Genomic DNA, 14,964 nt, shown 5'->3' on the forward strand with positions numbered 1-14,964 from the left:
GTGCCCTCTCACGTCCATATGCTAATAAGGATATCGCATTCCAACTTGCCCTTCTTCACAAGAGCCAAGACTTCTCCTGGCGTAAAAAGGTGCCCCTCCCCCCAAAACAAAAGAACTCTGGCCCTTCATCAACAGTTTTGCAGAGAGTGTAGGGTGACCAGACGTCCCGGTTTTCCCCGGACGGTCCCCGTTTTCGGAGCAGTGTCCCGGTGTCCCAACACTTTGCTCCAAATTACCGAAATGTTCCGGTTTTTGTGAAGTGCCCGGGTTAAACAGAGAAATGTTCCGGTTTTTGTGAAGTGCCCGGGTTAAACAGAGAAATGTCCCGGTTTTTGTGAAGTGCCCGGGTTAAATAGAGAAATGTCCCGGTTTTTAAATAGTGCCTCGCACAAAAAAAACTCAACATTTCTCTGCTTATTTTTTTTAACACCGAGACACTATTTAAAAACTGGGACATTTCTTTTTTTAACCGGCACTATATTGGGTAACATACTTATATTACTAAGCTAATTAAAAGTTATAGCGCAAACTCCCTCCAGTAGCACTTATAAAAGGAATATGTGCAACACGCTGCCACCTGCATGGTAAACAGTATTTTACGGGAAGCTAATCTCTATTCCCCAAGGGTTTGGAGCACGTTTAAAGAACATCATAGAGTATTAACGGTGGGCCACCTGTCGTGGCTATATGACACAATGCTACTAAATCCAAAAGCGTTCACAATAGCTGAGGCAGGGACATTTAGAATGCCTAAAATAACAAAAGTAGCAGTGCCGCGTCGGGAACAAATGTACATCATGTATATGCTGCTGAGTATATTCACCCGAAAACAATGCTTTATAAATTCAGGCAGGCAGGGACTACCAATCCCAAAATCCCACACTGTGGTAGAATTTGAGCTAATTAACCGCAACACTACAGACAATGGCACACAGACTATTAACACCGGTGTTGCTAAATAACATTAATAATCTGGAGGTAGCATTGAACCGAGTCCCTTCTCAAATGAGATAATGTCATGTCAAGGTAGCCCAAAATGTAACGATTGGCTCCAACCGAATGCTTTGTGTGGGCTGAAGATTAAATTAGGGGCAGAACAATATTAGCAAGTTCTTTAGAAGAGTTTACTTCCAGTGGCAGCACAAAATAAAACAGTTCAGCACGGTCGGAGGGGATTCCTTACGTAAAAATTAATAACCCAAATCAGTCCTCACCGCTTCAGGTGAACTACCATTGTTTTAAACCAACTGTAAACAAGACAGTGAAAAGATTATCTCTAGGCGAAGATAAGGCGACTCTCACAGAAAGAGCCCACGGATGGTTTGTTGTCCACAGCAATGATAAGTCCTCTTCACAACCATACCTAGGTGTGGGATTTATTCGAAGGATGAAAAAAAAATACCTTCACTCCCGTTTGGGCATTTTACCATCAATACCGCATCTTCCCCATTGGAACTGACCCCCTGGTCAGACTCAATGCCGCTTATGTGAAGACGTCAACGAAAGTGTATTGCACCTATTGGGTATCTGCAGGGTTCTACAGGCCGAACGACGACAGTTACTGAACCCACTTTTTGTAAGTAAGGAGTTAAGAACCTGTTGACAAGCTGTGTAGGCATGCCTTGGAGGTGGAGACGTCCAGCTAGCGTGTTGCTTTGATCAATTTATGGAAGCGGCAGGGGCAAAAGCTTTGTCGCCAACTGACAGGAATGCTTTATCACTGCAACCAAATGCCTGTTAAAGGGTCACACAACAGCAAAAACCATATTTTCAGGTCGCCCCTCACCCGTATGAATCACGCTTAAGCAGGACAGCCAATAGCAACTTACCATTGTCATTGTGTACAAATCAGCTGACCACTGAACAGACTCCCTCGTAGAACTGAGCTTTGTTTTTTAATTCACGGTCCGTGTCAATAACTAATGACAATTGCTCTACGTATGTTAACATAATTCATGAAGGTTTTATGACGTGTTTTAAAAAAATCTGTTCTTGAACATGAATTTTGCTGCTATGACACATTTTTACAAGGAAATTGTAAAGGTTTTAATTAACTTAACAATAAACTATTACTTACTTATTTACTCACTGCTTCAGCAGATGCTTTCCACGGTGCCCAGATGCTCAATGGGGAATTTGTAAGCACTAAAAGGGTCAGGTGTTTAAGTGCATCATGACGAATGGAATCCACAAACTTTGCAGAATGCAGGATGCAACTCTCCATAAATCAATACTTTTCTCCTCCCGATGCCAGTGTTTTTAAGAGGATCAAAGCTCCAGGAGATTGTTATTACGAGGGACTGCCATTTCAGTGCCAGTGATGGAAACAATGCCCCGTTTTTCTAAAAGTTTTTTTTTTTGCCTTTTAAATTTAGCATTGTATGTTGGCTTTACTCAGTTACTTTGCCTGTGCAGGGGTTCATACTCGAGGATCTGACACTGGTCTTTGGTATCTTACCGGAGGTCCTCATTTTCTGGATTTTTCACAAGTGAGACACTGGTTCTATATACACTAGCACAATGTTGTATTTTTACTGTAATGCCACAATGACCAATGATGTTTATTCTTTATATTTATTTACATGCATATGAAGGGCAGCTACACGGGTATTACTCTTTTATGTCTATTTGTCACGTGCACTGTTGCAGGGCATATAAATGTGAAGTTGTAATTGCACCCGTTGTGTGAACAAGGCCAGTTTTGCGGCCGAAACGCGATACCTGCAACCCGTATCACTTGAATAATGAGCTGCAATGGGAATCCGTGCTGTGTCTGTCCTAATTCCTTCGGGGGGCAGGTTTTTAATATATATATATTTATAGATATCAAATCCACCCCTGACTCAACAATGAAGAAACAGCATGCCGTGGACCAAAGTCATTGCACAGTGATGATTTATTGAAAAGGCTTTGACAAACTCAACGGGTTTCGGGGAAGAACCCCCTGATCACGAGATCAAGGGGATCTTCCCCGAGACGCATTGAGTTTGTCAAAGCCTTTTCAACAAATCATCACTTTGCAATGACTTTGGTCCATAGCATGCTGTTTCTTCATTGCTGAGTCAGCATTGGATTTGCTGTTTGGGATTCGCCGTCCCGCTGTGGAACGCCGTCGTTTGAGGCAGGGGTAAGGTGATGGCGTTGCTATATATATCTGTCATTGTAGTCCTTTTTCAATGACAGCTGTCAAATAATCCTACTTTTATGTTGGTGGTTAATGAAAACTATAGTCCTACTTCTATGTCTATGAACTGTCCCAGTTTTTTGTTTTGAGAATCTGGTCACCCTAAGAAAGTGCATGCACCCCATGTGCTATTATTATAGAGCAACCTAGAATATAACTAATTATGATTTACAAAGATCTGGACTGCCCTTGACATAAAACAGCTATACTTGTTCTCCCCGCTTGTCTTGGCTCTCGGTGTTGAAGGTCAGAGCCGTGCGCTCTCTGTTGCTCCCGGGGCTTGCTTTACTGGTACCCTGGCCCATCACAGTTCATTGGCAGGGTCTCCTGGCTGCATTGATTGGTGCATTTTCCAGACTCTGCTCTTAGATCATTTCTGGCTTAGAGAAAGTCTTGACGCACAACTTGAAGTTTCCTGCTATGGGCGCCCTGGAAAGGCTGAGGATTTTAAGGGAGACTCCGTTTAGCAACAAGTTGAGTTGAGAGCTACAGACTTACCCCTAGCACGGTGACAGCACGCAGGGGGCTTCAGCTGGCCTCAAATGCTGCAGTTTATATGGATAATACAATTATCAGCTAGTACTCCCATTGCTTATGAAACGTGGCATTTTGCAAATCAGGGGGTTACAGTAAAGTGGTTGCCTAGCTGCTGCAGCGTCAATTGTTTTGTGCTAAAAATCATTAAGCATCGGTGCTTACCAAAAAAATTAATAGCAAGCGGGGAGGGTACAGTGGGAGTTGCGGGGAAGGAGGAAAAAAAAAGAAAGAAAAAAAAAAAAGAAAGAAAATAGCAAGCAAGACCCCGATAGCCTCCTCTCCCCTCCCCACCACATATACAGTGCACCCCACGCCAAGGAGTTGCTGCCCCTTTATAAGAGCTTCACGCAAAGAGAAGGGTAAACACGTCTCTTCCAGTTTATCCCTCCCTAATGACACGTGAGCGACCTGTGGCTGAGAGGCACTCAGCCTTTCATCCATCCAAGGACGATAGACACCACGTTGAGTCACATCGACTCTTTTAACAGAGTTGTATACCGCTCTGTACACCACGTTTAATAATAATGTTGACTATAACAACAAAAATTATAAAACTAAATATAATATAACAGACTAGTATATAAATTAAATGTACCCTAATATAAAAACTCTGTTGATGGGTCCTCGCACGAGTAAGAGGCAGCAATGCTGTACTACAACTTTAAAACACCTGTATAATGCCTAGAAAGGGCGGCCATCTCATGGATACCGGTACTCGCAAAGGTCTCTAGAACAAATGCCGTATGTGGCATTAACATTGCTCAAGGATTGGCAGGGGGTGTGGGTAAAGAGTCTGCAGGCCAGGATGAGGGGACAGGCGGAAGCGAAGGGTGGCACCTCTTTGTGACTTTTACAGTTATCAGACAGCTGTGCTGCCAGTCAGGTCCCAGAGTGTATGGGAACCTCCCCCCCACCTCCCCATACACATAAGAGCAGTGGCGGCCTTGATGGCAGCAGCCCTCCAGAAATGCAAATTGGGCAGTATTCCTCCTTCGCATCGTGTGTGTGAGAAGGTCGAAGGGTGTAAGGGACAATACCCCCCCACACACACACAGAGTGCCATTCAGCAAGGCCTGTCATGGTAATACCATCAGTGCCCAGGCCTGGAGCTGATACAGGAGGGCGCCTCAGACCCTGCCGTTGTCGCCCAGCCCTCAGCAGGGCCCGGCCTGCACGTCAAAGAGCACATGAAGGTGCAGCTAGGCCAGGGCCAGACAGAGCTCCTTTGCTCTGGGGGCTGTGGACCTACGTGTCAGGTGGCCACTCCTTGGCAGGGCAAGGGGTCTTACCATGTGCCACGGGAGTGCGGCCATCGCGATAGGCACGTCACCCCGTCCGCATGTCCGTAAAAATAACACGCAATGTCCCATTTATTTCTGGAAGGAGGTCTTTTGCCCACGCCGTATCAGTGGAATAACAGGTCACCTGCTCCATGGCCAGATTTGGAAGAGAGGTGGTGGTTTTTCTGTGTCTGTCGCTGGCACGGCTTACACAAGTTTGTGGGACCTCTGTGCTTGTTCACACCCGGCCTTATCGCACAGGCATTTTAGCTTCCATTTGTAGCCAAATAGCTCCATGTCTTTGGTGAGTTCTTTTTTCGGGTGAAAGGGCGACAGAAACAGTACAGCCCATCAACAATAGTCTTGCAAATAAGGGTGGCTTTGAGCAGCAGCTTCTGTGGCCACCGAGCCACACACCCGGTGCATTTCCGTGCGTGATAGGACGCGGTGAGGTAGCCCTGCTACATATAAACAGACCTGTGTATTAAAAGTAAAACTAAGACCGGCCGTACCACATTTTTTTTCAAGCCCCAGGGAGGTAGTGGTCCCCGGGGCTGAGGGGGGGGGGGTGCGTGGCCCCCGTGCATAATAAACTAAGCCCCGGGGAGGTGGCCATCCTCATTGCCCCCGGGATCTGGCCCACCTGGGGGCTTATAGAATTCAAAGTGCGGGAGCCCGCGCTTTGTTTTTTTAAAATCTTCTCGGCAGGATTCCCGCACCCAGCACGAATTCGGCAGATTTTTTTTTTTTTTTAAATGCTTTTTTGGGACCCCCTGAGCAGGCCAAGGGGGTCAGGGTGTTTCAACCTTGCCCCCTTTTCTTGTTTTTTATTCTTTTTTTAACCTTTTTTCTTGTGCCTCGGTTTTACCGAGTCACAAAATGGCTGACAACATTTCCTGGTTTGGAGTGTTGGCAGCCAATCCCAATTAAGTTCGTGCTCGGGATGATTCCCGAATCTTCCTCAGAACTTAGATATTGATATTTTTAGATTTTGAATTTCTCATACTGAACGGATTTACACCATTTTAAAAAAAGGTCACTTTCTGAACCAAAAGCTACCTTTTTGCCAAATTTGGTGTAATTCCGATCAGCAGTTCATATATATATATTAGGGTGAAATTATTTTATATCTAAAGCTTTATTCTAGTATAATGGTGTGCTTCGTGTAATGTAGTTAAGAAATTAATCTGGAAACAAGCATGCAATTTAAAGAAGAACTGTAATATTAATTTTCACAAAAGGTGGTTTTAATGTGATATATAGGTTTTCATTACACCCCAAATATAAATCGGTAGTGTAAGAAAGTGGATGGTTGGTTGACTGGGGTGTGAGCCCTGGTCAAGCAGCAACCACAAAACTTGTCAGGGTAAGGCACAATCAAACTCCAAATTAACCTGTGCTCAAACCCCCTGATAGCTTGGCCCAGAGCAATCAGGATCAACTTAGAGGCAATGTGTAAAGTATTTGAGCAACACTTCAAACATTAACCCAGCAAATACAAACCACAAAAGGAGCCCACAACAGAGTTAAAAAATAGACAACATTTTTAAAGAATAAAACAAGACCCAAACAACAAAAATCTAACCAATAGACTTGGAGTTATGAGTTTCTAAAAAAGTTAGTGAAAATAGCTCCAAAAAGCACAAAGCAGCAACTGTGGAAATCCGGTTGTGCAGGAACGTAACAAAGCCACAAGTTCTAGCAGATTGCGATGGAGCAAGGGCTAGCTACAGGTGTCCCAGTTATGCTTGCTGAACCTCCAGGTTGTGGAGCTTTGCAAGGATCTGCGTCGAATATACGTCAAACAGATGAAGCAAGGCTTCTGAGGTGTGGCAAGGCTGCAATGCAAGGTCCCATGCTGTTGTCGAGGATCCCATCAATGAGGGCTTGTGAGCGAAGTCTGGAGTTGAGAATCTAGTGCACAGCTGGTGGTTCAGAGGAGCTGCAAGACTGAGATTCAAAGTCCATCATCGTTGACTAGGGTGCCGTCAATGAGAGATGTTAGGGCCATTGATGTTGGGACGATGCGTTGGTTCCGAGGACCGCGGAGGCAATGTAGGTCTTTGTGGTGGGTCCAATCCACACACCAGTTCTGCTTCCGGATGCACTGCTCAGCATCAGAGATGCATTGATTCTGATCAGGTATGCATTGCTGAGCAGAGAAGATGCATTAGTTCTGCTTCGGGATGCACAGCTCAGAATTGAAGATGCATCTGTTCTGCTGAATCCACAAGGGCTGACAAGCACCTCAGGCCCAATTCCAAGGGTCCAGGACTGAGGTGGCACCACATGACAGGGTCAGCCAACAGATGACAGCGTCTGGGTGCAGGTGCAACATTTTTGGAGCCTGTTATGTCCCTGAGGCTTCGGATCACTTGGATTCACTCTGAGTTCTGGGTTTAAGAAATGAAGGTCTAGTCCTTCTCACCCAGGCAGCACACAGCAGTCCATCAGCAGGCCAGCCGTCTTTCTTCCGGGCAGAGTATCCACAGGTCCAAAAGTGTACTGAAGATCTTGTGCCTGAGGTACTTCTTTTATACCCGGGTGCCCTGGTTATAGAAGGTGTGAGAAGCTTCTAGTTAGTGGGCCAGATTCACAAAGGTAAACGTTGACCAAACATATAAGCTTATGACTTTGGAAATTCACAAAGGGTATTTGCGAGTGTGGACATAAAGATAGTACTCATAAATGCCCTTTGTGAATTCCCAAAGTCGTTAATTAGACATTTGATCTAGATTTAGACCAAATGTCTAAATTTACCTTTGTGAATCAGGCCCAGTGTCTTTGAAGTGCACATAATTCCCTACGTCTCTTACTCTAACTCCAAGCTGGCTGAGGTGAGAATGTGGGGTAGTGTAAGTGTGGCTGTGCCCTGCTCCTCCCTCCCATCCTGCCAGTGATGTACCACCTCCACTATTGTGTGTGCCTGTCTAAGAGGAATACACAAAGCCCAACTGTGACCCACACCCAGTCATGTGACCCAGAGACAGGCTGCAGGTACCAAATGGGTAAGGCAAGAAAATGCCAACTGCCTAAAGAGGCTTTTTTGGAATGGCAAAGTAAAATCCAACTTCACCAAAAGTTAGGATTTTAAATTGTGATTCCAGAGACACCAAACCTGAACTCATTATCACTTCCTATTTGGAAATTACAATTATAAAATGTAGTAAGGCAACTCCAAAGTTATCCCATGTGAGATAGGCCTTTTAGTAGTGAAAAATGAATTTGAGAAGTTTTCGCTACCAGGACATGTACAACTTAAAAGTATGAGCTATCCTTTTTAAAAACGTTTTTAAATACATTGCACCCTGCCCACTGGGCTGACCAGAGCTTACCCTAGGGGTGACTTATATGTATAAAAAGGGAAGGTTTGGGTCTGGCAGAAGGTTTATTTGCCAGATTGACATGGCCATTTAAAAAGCACACACAGGCTCTACAATAGAAGACCTGAGACATGTTTACAAGTTTAAGTGGGTGGCATAACCAGTGCTGTAGGCCCTCTAGTAGCATTTAATTTACAGTCCCTGGGTACATGTAGTGCCAATTTACTAGGGACTTACAAGTATATTAAAAATGGTAATTGGGTATAAACCAATATTACCTTGTTTTAAAGTGAGAGCACAAGTACTTTAGCACTGATTGGAAGTGACTAAGGGCCATATGTAGAAAGCAAAATTGCGATCGCAAACGCCGAAATTCGCCGAATTTCGGCGTTTGCGATCGCAATTTTGCTAAGTGGGATGTAGGAAGGCAAATCTGCATGCAAAATAAGGAATCGCAAAACTTGCGATTCCTTATTTTGCAAATGCATTTAAGGAATCCCAAATAGCGATTCCTTAAATGCAATGTAGAAAGCACCCAAGTTGTGCTATTTTGGCTTAAGGAATCGCAAATTACCACCAACTTCAGGTTGATGGTAATTTGCGATTTCTTTCAATAATGCAGTTTTTTGCATTATTCAAAGTGCCATGTGGCGCACATACATGCCCTTAGGGCATGTATGTGCGCCACATCTGCACCCATGCTCATTACAGGGGTGCAAAAGGGTGTCATGTTGACACCCTTGCACCCTTGAAATTGCATTCTCAATTTGCGATTCTCTAATTGAGAATCGCAAATTGAGAATGTCTTCCTATTCATTCCTATGGGTCTTTTAGCCCATAGGAATGAATGGCAAGGTATTCCTTATTTGCGATTCTCAATTAGAGAATCGCAAATAAGGAATAGGTGGGATTCGCAAACAAAATTGCTAATCCTACCTACGTAGCGTTTTGCTATTCTCTAATTGCGATTCCCTAAAAATTGCAATTAGAGAATCGCAAAACACAGCCTACCTACATATGGCCCCAAGGGCCATATGTAGGTAGCCTAACATTTACCACTTCATAAATACCGAATTTTACCGATTCGGTATTTATGAAGTGGTAAATGCTATGTAGGTAATCCATCGGTAATATTTACCGATTCGGAATGGGTTGGTAATTTAGAATCGTTATTTACCGATTCAGTAATGGTAACTGGCTTCCCATTGAGGAATCAATGGGAAGCCAGTTACCATTACCGAATCGGTAAATACCGATTCGGTAATGGGGGGAGCACAATCAAGGGTGGGAGGGTGTCACAGTGACACCCTGTTGCACCCCTGATTCCTGCATGTGTGCACATGTGGCACACATACATGCCCTAAGGGCAGGTATGTCTGCCACATTGCACACTTCAAAGTGCAAAAAAATGCTTTTTCACAGCTATTTGTCATTTACCACCAACTTTTAGTTGGTGGTAAATAACGAATCCCCACAACAACCACACACTCCCCCTACATATCATTTCAGGATTCGGTATTTACCGAATCCTGAAATGTGCCCCCTACATACCAAAAGCCTGAATACCGGTCGGTAACGGGATATTTACCAAAAATCGGCCGTTACCGACCGGTATTGGGCTTCCTACATATGGCCCAAAGTGTGCCTAAAGCCAACAAAAACAAATTCAGCAAAACAGGAGGAGAGAAGGCAAAGTGGTTGGGGTGACCCTGCAGAGAGGGCCAGGTCCAACAAGTAGCAATACTACAGATAAGTTATTATAGAAACATAACACTGAAAGAGCTGCTGTGCCTCTCAGGTAAGGATAAATGAAGACTAAGAATGTCACTTTCTGTCAGTAAAGCAGGTATGTATGTTCAAAGGAGCTTACATGCCGGACCTTTCTGGTGTGTCACTGTTTATGACTGGATTCTTCTGAAGATTAAAGGATTCACATATTCAAGCACAGCACCAAGTACCATGTTCGGAGACACGTTGCTATTTTCCCATCATTCTGCTGCAGAGAGCAAGGGAAAATAAGGCTGATTGCCAGAGCTCCAGTAGAATGACCTTAAGCCATTGTTCCCTGCTCATCATGCTGCAGGTTTGCCACAGCTTAGAAATATGCTCCATGCTTCCTTTGTTGGCATTTCTGATGTCAACTTAGCTGAGCAACTTTTTAATCAAAACATTTCTTGTGAAGTAGTGTGATTTATGCACATGATTATTCTAGCATTTCCCAATCCATATTGATGGAGAGATTTGACAGATATAGTAAATTAGATTATATGCTATTCATAGTCTCTCTTATCTCAGAAAATACTGAAAACAGATTAATTTTGCTAACAAGGTGCCATATGCATGATATAATAGGATAGGATACGCTGAGATAGGATAGGATAGGATAGGATAGTATAAGATAAGATAGGATAGAATAGCATAGGGTAGGGTATGGTAAGGAACAATAGGGTAGGGTAGGGCAGCGTAGGGTAGAATAGGATAGGATTGGGATATCATAGGATAAGATGGAATAGGATAGGATAGGATTGGGATGCCATAGGATAGGATGGGATGGAACAGGATAGGATAGGATAACCTAAGATAGGATAGGACTGGGATGCTGTAGGATAAGATGGGATGGAGCAGGATAGGACAGGATATGCTTGTTCAGGATATAACATTACAGAGCATGATAGCACAAGATAGGCTAGGATGCGTTAGGGAAGAATCATTTGAGACTAGAGAAGGCAGCAAAATGTAATGTTACATAACATAAAAGCATTCATTAAAGCTACAACTGCTGCTGATGAATTTGCATTTAAATGTACGTCCTTGATCCATGGTGTTTCCTCCCTGCCAGGGAAAGAAAGGTTGAGTGTCTAATTGTGAGAATCATTGAAGGAAATATTTAATTGATCTCATCGCGCCAAATTAAATCAACTTATGTCCACTCACAAAATAACCTTCCTACTGCTAAATCTATTGACTTGTCAGTTTGAATCGGTGCCTCTATTAATCAGCCTAATGAAATATAATGTTTTGTACTGCATCAGTCCTTCACCTGAATATTTAAATGTTCATTGCTAGAAGCTTAACTTCCGCGTTAGCAAGTTGCATGCAATGTGCTCATTCAGAAAAACTCCATTCCCATACCCGCTAAAGGAGTCAGCTGTGAGCCCAAAAGTCATTCAGAGATGTCTGAAACAGCCCCATGGTTCATCTCAGGAAATCTTGTCCAGATGGTTGGTGGGACAGACAGAGCCATTGCAATAGACATTCTTGTTATAACGCCTCCAGTAGATAATGGATATCGGCTTCGCAACTGGGTTCCTCAAGAGTTGAATACTGTTATGGATCCAATCTACTTCAAGGAGGGTCAGGCAGCCATCAGTCACAAGACATTAATAGCATACTAAGGGTCATCATAAATGGTTTGTGAACCCACAGCTTACTGGATGGATCATTGTTGCCTGGGCAATCCTCTAACATTATGCTGCACACATACTGGAGTTTCCATAAAGGGAGCACGGTTTCAGTGTCAGTGTAGTTTTTGCAAAAGTTTATCATCAATACTGATGTAGAAAAAGTAGAAAAGGAAATGAAGTGGACGGCTACTACCACCCAGAGTCCATGGACCTACAAATATTCATATTTTTTACAGATCGGGTTCATTGCACAGGCCTCTGCTATTGGAAGATGGAAAAGGTCAAAAAGAGCACAAGGCCAGCTTGTTCATTGTTATAATAACTCTCATAAGCTCTACCAATCAAGGTGCAGCACAAATTGAGGTTTTCTAGTGTCTGTTTTCTGATGTCCCAAATGGGGACTGCTTGTTTTGCTTAAAACATATTTACAAATCCTAAAGGTTAACAGATATGGAGGAAGTGCCTCCTCAGTAGATATTACAAGAACAGCAAGAATATCTCAACACTGACTCGCTATTACGGAATGACTGGATTCCACACCACTCTGCCTGGCTCACAGAGCTCTTAGAAAGTGGCTGCTCCTCCACTAAGATGGAAGAGCATCGCCCACTGCTTTTCAGCAGTGTAAGGAAAAATAAAATGCTAATAACTCAATGTTATTATCGTTTTATTGTTTCTTGTTGTGGATGCGGCAGCTTGAGACTGCTCTGCAGACAGAGCAGGGGAGGAGAGGAGTGGTTTTTACTCCCGAAGTGTGCATGAATGTTTGGCTAGCTGTCTCTGGCCTGCCAAACATTCATGTGCACGTAGCATGTTCTCCAACCAGGCTGCATTTCAGCCTGGGTGGCGAACATGCCCAGGCTCTAGCCGAACCCTGATGCTCAGACCAATCACAATTCTGCATTTCAGCGTTGTGATTGGCTCAGAGGAGCCTGGGTGCTTCCTGTTTATTGTTGTGGCCAGAGGCCCGAGTAGGAGAGACAATACGAGGAGGAAGCTGCAAGGAAGACGTCACAAGGAGGTAAGTTTAATTTTATTTTTTATTTACCCCCAACTCCCCGCCCTGCCTCACCACTTCAGATCCGTGCCGGCAGCAACATCTCTCAGTGTCACTCTGCCTGACTCACAGGGCTCTCAGTGTCACTGTGCCTGACTCACAGGGCTCTCAGTGTCGGTCTGCCTAACTCACAGGGCTATCAGCATCACTCTGCCTGACTCACAGGGCTCTCAGTGAAAGTGTGCCTGAGTCACAGGGCTATCAGCGTCACTCTGCCTGACTCACATGGCTCTCAGTGAAAGTGTGCCTGACTCACAGGACTATCAGCGTCACTCTGCCTGACTCATAGGGCTCTCAGTGAAAGTGTGCCTGAGTCACAGGGCTATCAGTGTCACTCTGCCTGACTCACAGGGCTCTCAGTGTCAGTCTGCCTGACTCAAAGGGCTATCAACGTCACTCTGCCTGACTCACAGGGCTCTCAGTGTCAGTCTGTCTGACTCACAGGGCTATCAGCGTCACTCTGCCTGACTCACAGGGCTCTCAGTGTCACTCTGCCTGACTCACAGGGCTATCAGCGTCATTCTGCCTGACTCACAGGGCTCTCGGTATCACTCTGCCTGACTTGCGGCCTAACTTACAGTTTGGTGGATGCGTTACTTCATCATAAACGTGACGGATAATCACGTATGTCTTATCACAAGTGCACTATGTACTATGGCAATTGTGAGAAGGCGGGCGGGATATGTGGCACTTTTGTGTAAGAGTACCCATCCACCAAACTCCAACTCATCATTCTTTCACTCAGCCAAATGAGGTAGAAACAGGATGGCAAAATATGAATTTATACCTCAAGTACTCCTCTCTCATAACTCTTCCTGCCTCCCTCTACAATCCGATACTTAAACTTCGCAAGAGATTTGGCAACTCGTGCTTATGGAGCCCATTGGATTCACCCTGAATACTTAATATGTGTTTTCTCCTTTTAACCCTCTGCTTGTAACTGGCCTCACAATGCTTTACAATTTGTATCAGGTTACAAATAAGTAAATAAAAAACACAAGGGTGGAATTTATGTCAGCTCTTCCCAAGATTGGCCTCCATTAAGTTCTAAAATATGAATATTCCTTTTGATGTATGTGTAGGTGTCTGAAGTAGCTACCAGCACCTTCTGCAATGCTGGGTGATCGCCTAACCAAAGCATTTGAGGCTCCCTGACGTTTGTTCGGCTGTTTCTTGGGTGCTCCATTGAGAATACAAATGTGAACCAGTGTCTGGCTTGGAATTCCCAGCAAATCCTGAAACTAGCAAGCTGGTGTTGGTTAAATTGCAAATCTACTGAGCCAATGCTTAAAGTAAAATGTACAATAAAAACGTTTTATTGAGTCCAACCAAAGTGCATAATCTTTCACATGAATGATGCACAATTAATCTTAGGTGGCTGTTACCTCGCAGGTTAATTTTGATCTTTTCAGAAAGTGCTCGGGGCAAATCTAAGAGTGTGGGTGCCTCACTCCAAGCAGTCCATCACCAAGGCACCTGAAATAGCTCACTAGATGATCTGACCTTCAAGAGTCACCTCATTGTCATCTACTGGTTTACCATGAGCAAAGATCACACTTGGCAACTGACTGCTCCACAATGTACTCAGACCACTGACATAAAAAAGAAACAGCGAGTCCCACACATTTATCAGAGCTTTCAGAAGCTAACATCTGCAGATTAATATGTCTCACATGAAAGACCTGTTCGTGTAATGTTAGGCAGAATAATTGACATATCTGAGCATATGTAAAGCACAAGCTACCAATATTGAGATGTAAACATGCACAGGTATATTCATAATATGCACCGCTTGAGTTCTTATACCTGGACGGTTTCGTCTCAAAATCCCTATCCATTTGATAACAGGCGGACTTTAGGCTCAAAAACATTCTTTCATCAATCACTCTGAATAACACTGCAGGGAAAGGTGATTTTTTTTTTATTCTTTGATGTATGTGAAATGCATTATTGCCTTTTAGTACCTCTAGCCGTGATGTGACAAGTCCCACGCTGGAGAGGCAAAGGGTGATAAGTAACAAGAACACCGCATGCCTTGGAGTCCCCTGGAGGCTGACACCTTGGCATCACCCTCTTGTGCCCTTTTGTACAATATCTTTGACACTTTGGCAGCTTTAATAGGTACCCAGGAGGCAGAACACAGAGTGAATATATCTCTGCAAACCATCTTGTCTTTCCA

The 14,964-nt window shown here is 44.0% G+C and overlaps 1 protein-coding gene across 3 annotated transcripts in view; it reads right to left on the reverse strand.

Annotated features, from left to right (window-relative positions):
• The window catches only part of CTNNA2 (catenin alpha 2), a 3,048,772-nt gene that overhangs the window by 117,087 nt on the left and 2,916,721 nt on the right, over positions 1-14,964 (reverse strand). The window lies entirely within an intron of this gene.

Source organism: Triturus cristatus, chromosome 2_2 (assembly GCF_964204655.1).
Source record: "Triturus cristatus chromosome 2_2, aTriCri1.1, whole genome shotgun sequence".
NCBI lineage: Eukaryota > Metazoa > Chordata > Amphibia > Caudata > Salamandridae > Triturus > Triturus cristatus.